At 44.2% G+C, this 15,106-nt stretch overlaps 2 non-coding genes across 2 annotated transcripts; both read right to left on the bottom strand.

The window, feature by feature from the left end:
- Positions 1-4,489: 4,489 nt before the first annotated feature.
- Positions 4,490-4,571, bottom strand: trnal-uag (transfer RNA leucine (anticodon UAG)). The gene has a single exon. It is a non-coding gene; the product is annotated as a tRNA-Leu (tRNA).
- A 3,911-nt stretch (positions 4,572-8,482) lies between these two features.
- On the bottom strand, positions 8,483-8,564 carry trnal-uag (transfer RNA leucine (anticodon UAG)). Its single transcript has one exon. It is a non-coding gene; the product is annotated as a tRNA-Leu (tRNA).
- Between the last annotated feature and the right edge of the window lie 6,542 nt (positions 8,565-15,106).

Raw genomic sequence — 15,106 nt, forward strand, 5'->3', positions numbered from 1 at the left:
TTTAACCTCTCATCTGCTATTGGAACACGATAGGCCGGAGGAACCACATGGCAACACCAATGAGGAGATGTCGTTGGAACAAGACCAATTGTAGCTTCAACACCGTTCAAATTGTTCACAAGCAAAACGATTGTTTGTTCCAAGTGGGAATCGAACTCACAATCTCGGCAATCCCCGAACCTTCACTGATCTCCAAATACTGCTGGAAAGGATACAAACATGAGCCGCCCTTACCGATGAAAACGTGTCTTATCCCCTTGTTGAAACGAATCCTGGATTCGAGCTCCAGTCTCTCCGGGTACATGATATAGAATCGCAACGCTGCAAAAATTTGAAAGCGGCATGGACACGATGGGCCGATTGGTCCACCTTTGCGCAGCAACTGTGCATGATTCTCATTGCTGCACTTTTCGCTTCTTTTGCATTCTTCGCTGGACCACACTCCACCAAGATTTTCTGTGAATACGTCAAAACAAACATTACTCCTAATCCTGACAACAGTGGGATTTGAACCCAGGTCCCCGAAGAGACTGGAACCTAAATTCAGCGCCTGAGACCGCTCGGCCATGCAATACAAAAGAAGTGCAGCATTACTGAAACATGAGGCTAGTGATTGAAATCCGGCTTTCTTGCTATTTATCATCTGGGCTCAGTGCTTTTGAAATGTGCAGGAAGGAAATTGAAGGGCTTTCTGAGCCCATCCTGCATTTAACACTTGATGAAAAAACTTGTCATCGAGCTCCACGTTGATAAATGTCGAAAATTGGGGACAGGAGAAGACTATTCAGCCCCTCGAACCTGCTGCGCCATTTAATTCGATCAGGGTTATCTGTGTATCAACTCTATTTACCCGACTGTGACACATATCCCTTGATACACTTTCGGGGAAAAATCCATCGATGTCAGTCTTCAAAATATGAATTGACCCAACATCTAAAGCCTTTTGTTGAAAAGAGTTCCAGATTTCTAAGACACTTTCTGTGATAAAGTGCTTCCTGATTGATCAGCTGAATGGTTTTGCTCTCGGTTTCAGATTAAGCCGCCTCATTCTGGATTCTCGCAACAGAGAAAGCTGCCGAAACCCGAGATTGAACTATAAACCTGTAAATCTTCTGTGAAGGTATCAGGGAGTCGAATGGCTTCTTTGTGGTGATCCGGTTCTGGCAAGGGGATCTGAGATAGGGGAACGGATTGTCAGAGGGTGTCAGAGAATGTAAGGGGTCTCCGGGCTTATCAGTGTGTAAGGGGCACTCAGGGTATCAGAGAACGTAAAGGGCGCTGACAAGGTATCAAAGAGGATCATGGACTCTCTGAGGGTATCGGAGAAGTTAAAAGACAGAGCGTATCAGTGAAGGCAATGAGCTCAGGGAGAATTAAAGAGGATAAGGGGCGTTCAGGAGGTATCAGAGAGTCTCATGGATCCAGAGTTGTCATCTTCTAAACATTACCTTTCTTAATATTTAATAACAGCAAAAAATGAATCCGAATTGAACAGATAATCTGCTGTGTCCCACGTACAGGGAATGAAAAGATAGAATCGGGACGGGACTGGATGTTTGCCAGTGCTCACGGTTTTGTTTCACACAGCTCATTGTTGTTCCGTTCATATAACTGGATTTCATTAATTGAAGATAAGAGGTTGCACCTGGAACCCTTTGTGAGAAATAAAATGTGAACCACCCAACGTGGGGCTCGAACCCACGACCCTGAAAATCAGAGTCTCATGCGCTAACGATTCGAGATAGCCGGGCCCACTGGCAGCATTCTGGCAGGAAGGGAGCAATTGGTTTTGCTTCATTGGGTCAATTTGTCTCACAGTCCGAGGAGAGTTCCTTCTGAAGACCCGATTTTTCAATCTGGAGTCTGTCTGTATTTTTTTACTTGTCATACAGCCCCGCGTTGAGCAATATGGGAACATCGGGACAGGAGAAGACCATTCAGCCCCTCGAACCTGCTGCGCTATTCAATTTGATCATGGGTGATCTGTACCTCAACTCCGCCCTGTGATATTGTGTTGGTTGCATTCACAAAGTACCAAATATCACGAAGGAAACAAAAAGGCACCGCTGGAAATCGACTCCAATATCTACCTATTTACTAGATAGTGTAGATAGTGTGCTTTGAAGAGCTAAACCACGGCGCCAAATCACAATACTAAAATACCACATCTCACTGATATCTGTCAGCTTCCTTTGAGCAGAGAAGGTGAGTTTGAGGAGTGTTGGGCCATTTTGTACTCATCCATTTCTTTTGTCTGTTTATCTGTGTTTCCCGATACTGTCTTTGTCTCTCGCTGTGTTTTTCTTTGTTTGTCCATCTGTGAGTTGATTCTGATTTAATGCATGTCCTTGTGTTTGTGTTTGTTTCTTACGTGAAATAAATGAGGAAATCAGACAATTCTCCCTTTGACACTGGGGAACTAAGCAGCCAAACTTATTGGCAAGATATTGTTAATTTTTAGGCATTATAAAGCTGCCATCTTGAATGATTTAGTTTCAGTTCTGTTCAAAAAGAAACTGTGACCACAACGTGTTTCAAACACATCGTTTTATAAGTTGTTGCCAGACACGTTCCGATTGCACCTCAAGGTGTGTCTCGGCAGGAAATGATTCGCTAGTTTAGTATTATTCAATTTGCATGAAATTAATGAATCGGAAATAATCGCTGCGACCATTACAATAGTATAAACCCTCCAACATTAACGGTAATTGAAGATGCTGAGAACAGTCTCGAATATTCTGCAGGATAATGAATATAAACAGAAGGAATAGTCGCTGATAGACTGGTTAGAATGTGGAACGCGCTACCACAAGGAATAGTTGAGGCAAATAGTCGAGATACATTGAAGAGGAAGCCAGATAAGCCCATGAGGGAGAAAGTAATAGAAGGGTATCCTGACAGGGTGAGATAAAGTAGGGAGGGTGGATGCTCGGGTGGAGCTTAAACGCCGGCACAGGCTAGTTGGGCCGAATGGCCTGTTTCCGTGCTGTAGTTTCGATGTAATTCGATGAATATTATTTGGTGGTCTGCTCCCACGTGACGCTGATCAGCCTCAGCCTCAACTTCCTTCCCACCGACTGCAGAAACCTTGGGCGGGAGGTTCCACCGTTGGACTCGACACTCACTGCGGTTTTCCCCGCTCAGGTTCCCTTCTTGTTTGCAGCGCATTCTCTCAACAATCTGAGTGTCTCCTGTGAATTTGAATCCTCTCCCTGTGAAGAAAAGGAGACAAAAAACGGCTAGAATTCATTTTACTTCGTTTTGTAAAAATCTCTCATTTATATTTTGATGCAACGCTTGTTGCTGTTTGTTGGAATCATGAATAATATTTCTGCGTAAATCAGATGTTGTGGCAGTTATTAATTAAAAATATTTCTGTTTTCTTCAACGTTTATATGAATTGGAGATTTTTGACTGAAGATGCCCGCTTTATCCGGGACTTGGACCATTGACTTATCGCATTTCAATCAGTGCAAGTCCCTGAACAAGCGACTCAAGCAACTTTATTAGAATCATTAAATTATTCGGATTGGAGCCCACGCCTCCAGGGAAGATTGCGACCTGAACTCAGCACCTTACACCGGTTCGGCCATTCTGACCCCTGGAGCTGTTACAAGAAAGTCCAGAGAACTCTCAAGAAGGAGCCTCATCATCTGCTTCGCACAAAATTCAATCTGCTGGACGCCTAGCTCTGCCAGACTGCATGTTCTTTCATATAGGTTTTCAATTGGACAAAACACTCTTCTGCCGTGCGAACATTGGTGCTTCAGAGGTACTATTCTTGCTTGTAGTGATTCTATTCCTGTAACAGTAGATCCTGAAGTGCAGGATGGAAAGTATCGTGTCTGAGTGGTCTGAGGCGCTGGTTTAAAGCTCGCGATAAATCCCACATTTTGTAGATGGATCAAAATCAAAGCCGATGGCTCCAAAACCGCAGCCTCCCTCCAGTGAACAAGTAATGCTGAAGCGCTGCTTTCAACCTCTCATCTGGTATTGGAACACGATAGGCCGGAGGAACCACTTGGCAACACCAATTAGGAGATGCCGTTTGAAGAACACCAATTGTTCCTTCAACTCCGTTCGAATTGTTCACAAGCAAAACGACTGTTTGTTCCAAGTGGGAATCGAACTCACAATCTCGGCATTCCCCGAGCCTTTTTTGGTATCCGAATACCGCCTATTTCCCTGTCCCACTCAGCTGGAAAAGATACGGACATGAGCCGCACTTCCCAATGAAAACGTGTCTTGTCCCCTTGTTGAAACGAATCCTGGATTAAGCCCAAAAGTCTCTCTGGGTATATGGTATGGCATCGCACCGCTGCAAAAAATTGATAGCGGCACGGACACAATGGGCCGAATGGTCCACCTTTGTGCAGGAACTCTCCACGATCCTCATTGCTGTACTTTTCGCTTCTTTTGCATTCTCCGCTGGACGACACTGCACCATGATTTTCTGTGAATTCGTCAAAATAAACATTGCTACTAACCCTGACAGCAGTGGGATTCGAACCCACGTCCCCGCAGAGACTGGAGCCTAAATCCAGCGCCTTAGACCGCTCGGCCATGCTGTCACGAAATAAGCCGATCATTAATGAAACATGAGGCTAGTGATTGAAATCCGGCTTTCTTGCTCTTTGTCATCTGGGTCCAGTGCTTTTGATTTGTGCAAGAAGGAATTTAAAGGGCTTTCTGAGCCCTTCCTGCATTTAACACTTGATCAAAAAACTTGTCATCGAGCCCGACGTTGATAAATGTCGAAAATTGGGGACAGGAGAAGACTATTCAGCCCCTCGAACCTGCTGCGCCATTTAATTCGATCAGGGGTGATCTGTGCATCAACTCTATTTCCCCGACTGTGACACATATCCCTTGATACACTTTCGGGGAAAATTCCATCGATCTCAGTCTTCAAAATGTGAATTGACCCAGCATCTACAGCCTTTTGTTGAAAAGAGTTCCAGATTTCTACGATACTTTCTGTGATAAAGTGCTTCGTGATTCATCAGCTGAATGGTCTTGCTCCGCTTTTCAGATTAAGCCCCCTCATTCTGGATTCTCCCAACAGAGAAAGCTGCCGAAACCCGAGATTGGACTATAAACCTGTAAATCTTCTGAGAAGGTATCAGGGAGTTTAATGGCTTCTTCGTGGTGATCCCGTAGGACAAGGGGATCTGAGATAGGGGAACGGATTGTCAGAGGGTTTCAGAAAATGTAAGGGTTCTCCGGGCATATCAGTGTGGTGGGGGCATTCAGGGTATCAGAGAACGTAAAGGGCGCTGACAAGGTATCAAAAAGGATCATGGACTCTCTGAGGGGATCGGAGAAGGTAAGAGACAGACCGTATCAGAGAAGACAATGAGCTCAGATTGAATTAAATAGGGAAACGGGCGTTCAGGAGGTATCAGAGAAGCTCATGGATCCAGAGTTGTCATCTTCCAAACATTACATTTCTTAATATTTAATAACAGCAAAAAATGAAGCCGAATTGAACAGATAATCTGCCGTGTCCCACGTGCAGGGAATGAAAAGGTAGAATCGGGACGGCACTGGATATTTGCCAGTGCTCACGGTTTTCTTTCACACAGCTCTTTGTTGTTCCGTTTCAAAAACTGGATTTCATTAATTGAAGATAAGAGGCTGCACCTGGAACTCTTTGTGAGCAATAAAATGTGAACCACCCAACGTGGGCCTCGAACCCACGACCCTGAAATAAAGAGTCCAACGCGCGAAATCGCTGGGCCCACTGGCAACATTTGTTGCCTCTTCTGGCAGGAAGGGAGCAATTGGTATTGCTTCATTGGGTCAATTTGTCCAACAATTCCAGGAGTGTTCCTTCTGAACACCCGATTTTTCAATCTGGAGACTGTCTGTGTTTTTTCACCTGTCATACAGCCCCGCGTTGAGCAGTACTGGAACATCGCCACAGGAGAAATACATTCAGCCCCTCCGAACCTGCTGAGCTGTTCAATTTGATCATGGGTGATCTGGACCTCAACTCCGCCCTGTGATATTTTGTTGGTTAAATTCACAAAGTACCAAATATCACGAAGGAAGCAAAAAGGCACTGCTGGAAATCGACCCCAAGTTCTACCTATTTACTAGATAGTGTAGATAGTGTGCTTTGAAGAGCTAAACCACGGCGCCAAATCACAATACTAAAATACCACATCTCACTGATATCCGTCGGCTTCCTTTGAGAAGAGAAGGTGAGTTTGAGGAGTGTGGGGCCATTTTGTACTCATCCATTTCTTGTGTCTGTTTCTCTGTGTTTCCCGATACTGTCTGTGTCTCTCGCTGTGTTTTTCTTTGTTTGTCCATCTGTGAGTTGATTCTGATTTAATGCATGTCCTTGTGTTTGTGTTTGTTTATTACGTGATATAGATGAGGAAATCAGACCATTCTCCCTTTGACACTGGGGAACCAAGCAGCCAAACTTAATGGCAAGATATTGTTTATTTTTAAGCATTATAAAGCTTCCATCTTGAATGATTTTGGTTCAGTTCTGTTCAAAAAGAAACTGTGACCACAACGTGTTTCAAACACATCGTTTTATAAGTTGTTTCCAGACACGTTCCGATTGCACCTCAAGGTGTGTCTCGGCAGGAAATGTTTCACTAGTTTAGTATTATTCAATTTGCATGAAATCGGAAATAATCGCAGCGACCATCACAATGGTATAAACCCCTCCAATATTAACGGTAACAGAAGATGCTGAGAACAGTCTCGAATATTCTGCAGGATAATGAATATAAACAAAAGGAATAGTCGCTAATAGACTGGTTAGAATGTGGAATGCGCTACCACAAGGAATAGTTGAGGGAAATAGTCGAGATACATTGAAGAGGAAGCCAGATAAGCCCATGAGGGAGAAATTTATAGAAGGGTATCCTGATAGGATGAGATAAAGTAGGGAGGGTGAATGCTCGGGTGGAGCTTAAACGCCGGCAGAGACCAGTTGGGCCGAATGGCCTGTTTCTGTGCTGTAGTTTCGATGTAATTCGATGAATATTATTTGGTGGTCTGCTCCCACGTGACGCTGATCAGCCTCAGCCTCAACTTCCTTCCCACCGACTGCCGAAACCGTGGGCGGGAGGTTCCACCGTTGGACTCGACACTCACTGCGGTTTTCCCCGCTCAGGTTCCCGTCTTGTTTGCAGCGCATTCTCTCAACAATCTAAGTGACTCCTGTGAATTTGATTCCTCTCCCTGTGAAGAACAGTCGACAAAAAACGGCTGGAATTCATTTTACTTCGTTTCGTAAAAATCTCTAATTTTATTTTGATGCAACGCTTGTTGCTGTTAGTTGGAATCATGAATAATATTTCAGCGTAAATCAGATGTTGTGGCAGTTATTAATTAAAAATATTTCTGTTTTCTTCAACGTTTATATGAATTGGAGATTTTTGACTGAAGATGCCCGCTTTATCCTGGACTTGGACCATTGACTTATCGCATTTCAATCAGAGCAAGTCCCTGAACAAGCGACTCAAGCGACTTTATTAGAATCATTAAATTGTTCGGATTGGAGCCCACGCCTCCAGGGAAGATTGCGACCTGAACCCAGCACCTTACACCCGTTAGGCCATTTTGACCCCTGGAGCTGTTACACTAAAGTCCAGACAACTCTCATGAAGGAACCGCATCGTCTGCTTCGCGCAAAATTCAATCTGCTGGACGCCGGTCTCTGCCAGACTGCATGTTCTTTCATATAGATTTCCAATTGGAAAAAACACTCTTCTGCCGTACGAACATTGGTGCTTCAGAGGTCCTATTCTTGGCTGTAGTAATTCTGTTCCTGTAACAGTAAATGCTGAAGTGCAGGATGGAAAGTATCGTGTCTGAATGTTCTGAGGCGCTGGTTTAAAGCTCCAGATAAATCCCACATTTTGTAGTTGGATCAAAATCAAAGCCGATGGCTCCAAAACCGCAGCCTCCCTGCAGTAAACAAGGAATGCTGAAGCGCTGCTTTCAACCTCTCATCTGGTATTGGAACACGATAGGCCGGAGGAACCACGTGGCAACACCAATAAGGAGATGCAGTTTGAAGAACACCAATTGTTCCTTCAACTCCGTTCGAATTGTTCAGAAGCAAAACGATTCTTTGTTCTAAGTGGGTAATCGAACTCACAATCTCGGCATTCCCCGAACCTTTACTGACATACAAATAACGCGTATTCACATGACCAACTCTGCTGGAAATGATGCAAACGGGAGCCGCCCTTACCGATGAAAACGTGTCTTATCCCCTTGTTGAAACGAATCCTGGATTAGAGCTCCAGTCTCTCCGGGGACATGATACAGAATCGCAACGCTGCAAAAATTTGAAAGCGGCACGGACACGATGGGCCGAATGGTCCACCTTTGTGCAGCAACTCTCCATGATCCTCATTGCTGTACTTTTCGCTTCTTTTGCATTCTCCTCTGGACGACACTGCACCACGATTTTCTGTGAATACGTCAAAATAAACATTACTACTAATCCTGACAGCAGTGGGATTCGAACCCACGTCCCCGCAGAGACTGGAGCCTAAATCCAGCGCCTTAGACCGCTCGGCCATGCTGCCACGGTAGAAGCTCATCGTTAATTAAACATGAGGCTAGTGATTGAAATCCGGCTTTCTTGCTCTTTGTCATCTGGGTCCAGTGCTTTTGAATTGTGCAAGATGGAATTTAAAGGGCTTTCTGAGCGCTTACTGCATTTAACACTTTTTCAAAAAACTTGTCATCGAGCCCGACGTTGATAAATGTCGAAAATTGGGGACAGGAGAAGACTATTCAGCCCCTCGAACCTGCTGCGCTATTGAATAAGATCATGGTTTATCTGTGCATCAACTCTATTTCCCCGACTGTGACACATATCCCTTGATACACTTTCGGGGAAAAATCCATCGATGTCAGTCTTCAAAATATGAATTGACCCAACATCTAAAGCCTTTTGTTGAAAAGAGTTCCAGATTTCTACGATACTTTCTGTGATAAAGTGCTTCCTGATTTATCAGCTGAATGGTTTTGCTCTACTTTTCAGATTAAGCCCCCTCATTCTGGATTCTCCCAACAGCGAAAGCTGCCGAAACCCGAGATTGAACTATAAACCTGTAAATCTTCTGAGAAGGTATCAGGGAGTTTAATGGCTTCTTCGTGGTGATCCGGTAGGGCAAGGGGATCTGAGATAGGGGGAACGGATTGTGAGAGGGTGTCAAAGAATGTAAGGGGTCTCCGGGCATATCAATGTGTAAGGGGCACTCAGGGTATCAGAGAACGTAAAGGGCGCTGACAAGGTATCAAAAAGGATCATGGACTCTCTGAGGGTATCGGAGAATGTAAGAGACAGACCGTATCAGAGAAGGCAATGAGCTTAGGGAGAATTAAAGAGGGAGAGGGGTGTTCAGGAGGGATCAGAGAGGCCCATGGATCCAGAGTTGTCATCTTCTAAACATTACATTTCTTAATATTTAATAACAGCAAAAAATGAATCCGAATTGAACAGATAATCTGCCGTGTCCCACGTGCAGGGAATGAAAAGGTAGAATCGGGACGGGACTGGATGTTTGCCAGTGCTCACGGTTTTCTTTCTCACAGCTCATTGTTGTATCCGTTTTTTATATCTGGATTTCATTAATTGAAGATAAGAGGTTGCACTTGCAACCCTTTGTGAACAATAAAATGCGAACCACCCAACGTGGGGATTGAACCCACGACCCTGAAATTAAGAGTCTCATGTGTTTAATGACGAGAGATAGCTGGGCCCACTGGTAACATTCGTTACCTCTTCTGGCAGAAAGGTACCAATGGGCTTTGCTTCATTTGGTCAATTTGTCCAACAATCGAAGGGGACTTCCTTCTGAACACCTGATTTTCAATCTGGAGTCAGTCTGATGTTCTTTACCTGTCAGACAGCTCCACGTTGATCAGGACGGGAACATGGGGACAGGAGAAGACCATCCAGCCCTTCGAACCTGCTGCGCTATTTAATTTATCATGGGTGATCTGGACCTCAATTCCGCCCTGTGATATTTTGTTGCTTAAATTCACAAAGTTGTAAATATCACTTAGGAAACAAAAAGGACACACGCTGGGAATCAAACCCAGGATCAGCTGTTTAGTTAGATAGTCGCATTAACCAGCTAAGACACGGCGCCAAATCACATTGATAAAGCACCACATCTTCTCACTGATATGTGAGCTTCCTTTGAGTCGAGACGGTGAGTTTGAGGATTGTGGCGCCATTTTGTCTTCATCCATTTCTTTTGTCTGTTTCACTGTGTTTCCCGATCCTCTCTGTGTCTCTCGCTCTGTTTTTCTTTGTTTGTCCATCTGTGACTTGATTCTGATTTAATGCATGTGTTTTTGTTTGTGTTTGTTCCTTACGTGGAATAAATGAGGAAATCAGACAATTCTCCCTTTGACACTGGGGAACTGAGCAGCCAAACTTAACAGCAAGATATTGTTTATTTTGATACATTAAATAAAATCCCATCTTGAATGATTTAGGTTCAGTTCTGTGCAAAAACAAACTGTGGCCCCAACGTGTTTCAAAGACGTCGCTTTATAAGTTGTTGTCAGACACGTTACGATTGCACCTCAAGGTGTGTTTAATATCGGCAGGAAATGTTTTGCTAGTTTGTATTGTTCAATTTGCATGAAATTAATTAAATCGGAAATAATCGCAGCGACCATTACAACAGTCTAAACCCTTCCAATATTAAAGCTAATAGAAGATGTTGAAAACAGTATCGAATATTCTGCAGGATAACGAATATAAACAGAAGGAATAGTCGCTAATACACTGGTTAGAATGTGGAACGCGCTACCACAAGGAATAGTTGAGGCAAATCGTAGAGATGCATTGAAGAGGAAGCCAGATAAGCCCATGAGGGAGAAAGTAATAGAAGGGTATCCTGACAGGGTGAGATAAAGTAGGGAGGGTGGAGGCTCGTGTGGAGCTTAAACGCCGGCAGAGACCAGTTGGGCCGAATGGCCTGTTTCTGTGTTGCAGTTTCGATGTAACTCGATGAATATTATTTGGTGTTCAGCTCCCACGTGACACAGATCAGCCTCAGCCTCGACTTCCTTCCCGCCGACTGTTGAAACCTTGGGCGGGAGGTTAAGCCGTTGGACTCGACACTCACTGCGGTTTTCCCCGCTCAGGTTCCCGCCTTGTTTGCAGCGCATTCTCTCACAAATCTAAGTGTCTCCTGTGAATTTGAATCCTCTCAATGTGAAGAACAGGAGACAAAAAAACGGCTAGAATTCATTCTACTGCGTTTCGTTAAAATCCTTCGTTTATATTTTGATGCAAAGCTTGTTGCTGTTAGTTTGAAACATGAATAATATTTCAACGTAAATCAGATTTTGTCGCAGTTAGTAATTAAACATATTTCTGTCTTTTTCAACGTTTATATGAATTGGAGATTTTTGACTAAAAATGCTTGCTTTATCCGGGACTTGGACCCTGGACTTATCGCTTTTAAATACGTAAGCAAGCAACTCACGCAAGTTTATTAGAATCAGAGAATTATTGGGATTGGAGCCCAAGCCTGCAGGGAAGATTGCGACCTGAACTCAGCAACTTACACCCGTTGCGCCATTCTGACCCCTGGAACTGTTACACTGAAGACCAGAGAACTCTCAAGAAGGAGCCTCATCATCTACTTCGCACAAAATTCAATCTGCTGGACGTCCAGCTCTGTCAGACCGCACGTTCTTTCATACAGATTTCCAACTGGACAAAGCACTCTTCTGCCGAGCCATTATTCTTGCTTGTAATAATTCTGTTCCTGAAATGCAGGATTGAAAGTATCGTGTCTAAGCCGCTGGTTTAAACCTCCAGTTAACTCCCACATATCAAGATAGATCAAATCATAGCCTATGGGACACTGGGATTTATTAATTTAAAAAGCAAGGAAGTTGCTCCAACACGTAACCTCAATGGTATTATTTTGAGGGGGGAGTAAGAGGCCTGAAACGTTTTTCTTCAACACCCAAACCTAAGTTGAGTAAAGTTTCCCAGTGCTTATTCTGGGCTTATATCTGCTTTACACATCCTGCACCACTTTCCTTCCCTGTAATAAACCTTCTTTACCCTCGCAGTTCAGCGACCGCTCTATCCACACAGCAACCCATTCGGATATCAAATACAGAAACCATCCCCACCAACCCCAGCTCTTTTCGAAAGCTGCCAATCAGCTAATTGATTGCTCAGCTGAAGCAGCCAGTTCGGTGGAGATTGAAAGCAATGTGACCTAAAATGTATGGTACAGGCACAAAAAAACAAGATTAAAGAGATAAATAGATCAATTAAATAATATGGAAGAAAGCTGAGGGGGAGGCTAAGTCATGTTTTAGAACGATATTTAAATCGATGAACTACATTCTATTAATATTGCAGTAATCAGGCATGTCTGAATTTCCCTGTACCATTTTTAATATTAAGTATTTCTTGAGCATTTAGCGTGTGAGGTGAAATGTTTAACAATTGGCCAGAGCAGGGATGCTGCCATTGAAAGATTTAAAGGCATCTTGACACGAGGATATCAGTCCGAATTCAACCACCTTCTGTTCCCACCACCTGCCCAAATACTGTGTGCAGCCATTCAGGCCGAGTTATTACAACAGCAACAACAACTTGTATAATACAACGCCTTAAATGGGGAAAAAAACATCCTGAGGGGCTTCAGGGTGGGGCGAGGAAAAAGATAAGCCAAGGAAGGAGATATTAGGAGGGGTGACCAAAAGCTCGGTCAAAGAGATGGATTCAAGGAGAGTGGGCGTTTTGCTCTCAAGATTGGAGGAGAGGGGTGAGGGAAGGGAAAGGATAAAGGAAAACGACATCTACCTGGAAGGAGGGAGATTGACCGACACATTCAGATTCATCCCAACCTCGATTGCGTGGGGGTGGTTCTATCTATCAACACATCAAAGGAGGTGGAAGAAGAGGTCTGCGTTTGGGGCAATTTTCTGCATCTTCTTTTGGGCTTTTTTGATTCGCCTGGAAAAGACAAGATCTAGGAAGAGGTTGATGAGAGGGAGGGGGAGAAAATAAGACACAAGGTCTAAAATGGGGAGGTGATTCATATTTGATAAACACCCCCGTTGTCTGGCCGAAGTTTTCCTGCAAAACGCTTCCTGTGGAGTACTGAGCCTGGGCTGTTCCAGCCGTCTGAGGTGACGAGATCTCTTCCACCCGTCCACTCCCACAAGAAGACAATATCGGCCAACGGGAAAGTGTATCCCACCTAACTCACCGTTCCCGACTTCGTCAGATACCCACTCTCCTTCCCTCTCTCTCTGTGGAGAGAGCACCGTTTTTTGTTTGTTTAGGGAAGTGAGAAAGCACCTCTCCCAACTCGGATTGAGGTGTTGCCTCTTGTAAAGCCTCCAGAATACAAGGGCCATTTTACAACCAGGCTTGAGACTCGGGGTGAGTGCAGCTCCGAATAGTTATCGATATGGCGGCTCCACCTTGGCCTGTGCCGCGTCCTGGCCTCCACAACTCCTCCTGCTGCCTCGGCACCTTTCTGGGGAAGAGATGTTGGTTTGTGATGTGGGTTTGTGATGTGCTGTTTCGGATGTGGGGTCGTGATGTCAGTGAGATGTGGTGTTGTGATGTGTGGTTGTGATGTGGGTTGTGGTGATGTGGGTTTGTGATGTAAGTTGTGATGTGCGATTGAGATGTCAGTTGCGATGTGGGTTTTGATGTGGGGTTGAGATGTGTCGAGAGGCCAGGGCCATGGGATAGTAAGGTTAATGTGCTTAAATGTGCTTTTTTCTCCGGTACTTATCCCAATTCACTCTGCAGATAGAATCGAATCGTCTCCAACAATTATCCTTTCACGCCATCCATAATTTTGTGGTGGAGAATTTGTAGCCGGCATGTGTAAAAGTCTATGATTACTGCGAGACAGGTCGTGCCCCTCAAACAGTACACTTCCACCTCTCCCTGTCAAATCCTCGGGTGTTTTTTCCCTTCCATCTCGCTCGGTCCAATCTCTGGGTGTTTATTACGTTCGCTCTCACCCTGTCCAATCCTCGTGTGTTTATTCATTTCGATCTCTCTCTCTGCAACATAGGAGCATAGGAACAGGAGGAGGCCATTCAGCCCCTCGTGCCTGCTCCGCCATTTGATAAGTCCATGGCTGATCTGTGATCTAACTTCATATACCTGCCTTTGCCCCATATCCCTTAATACCTTTGGTTGACAAAAAGCGATCAATCTCAGATTTAAATTTACCAATTGAGCTCGTATCAATTGCCGTTTGCGGAAGAGAGTTCCAAACTTCTACAACCCTTTGTGAGTAGAAATGTTTTCTAATCTTGCTCCTGAAAGGTCTGGCTCTAATTTTTAGACTGTGCCCCCCACTCCTAAAATCCGCAACCAGCGGAAATAGTTACTCACATCCACCCTATCTGTTCCCCTTAATATCTTACAAACTTCGATCAGATCACCCCTTAACCTTCGAAACTCTGGAGAACACAACCCCAATTTGTGTAATCTCTCCTCGTAACTTAACCCTTGAAATGCGGGTATCATTCTAGGAAACCTACGCTGCACTCCCTGCAAGGCCAATATGTCCTTCCGAAGGTGCAGTGCCCAGAACTGCTGACAGTACTCCAGGTGCTGACTCACCAGAGTTTTGGATAGCTGCAGCATAACTTCTGCCCCCTTGTGCTCAAGTCCTCTAGATATAAAAGCCAGCATTCCATTAGCCTTATTGATTATTTTCTGCACCTGTTCATGACACTTCAATGATCTATGGAATTGAACCCCTAAGTCCCTTTGGACATCCACTGTTTTTTTTTAACTTTTTACCATTTAGAAAGTACCCTGTTCTATTCTTTTTTTGATCCAAAGTGGATGACCTCACATTTGTCTACATTGAATCCCATTTGCCATAGTTTTGCCCATTCACCCAATATATCAATATCACTTTGTAATTTTATGTTTTCATCTACACTACTTACAATGCCACCAATCTTTGTGTCATCGGCAAACTTAGATATGAGACATTCTATGCCTTCATCTAACTTGTTATTAAATATTGTGAATAATTGAGGCACCAAGACAGGTCCCTGCGGGACTCCACTAGTCACATCCTGCCAATGTGAG

The sequence above is a fragment of the Heptranchias perlo genome, chromosome 20, assembly GCF_035084215.1.
Source record: "Heptranchias perlo isolate sHepPer1 chromosome 20, sHepPer1.hap1, whole genome shotgun sequence".
In the NCBI taxonomy this organism is placed as follows: domain Eukaryota; kingdom Metazoa; phylum Chordata; class Chondrichthyes; order Hexanchiformes; family Hexanchidae; genus Heptranchias; species Heptranchias perlo.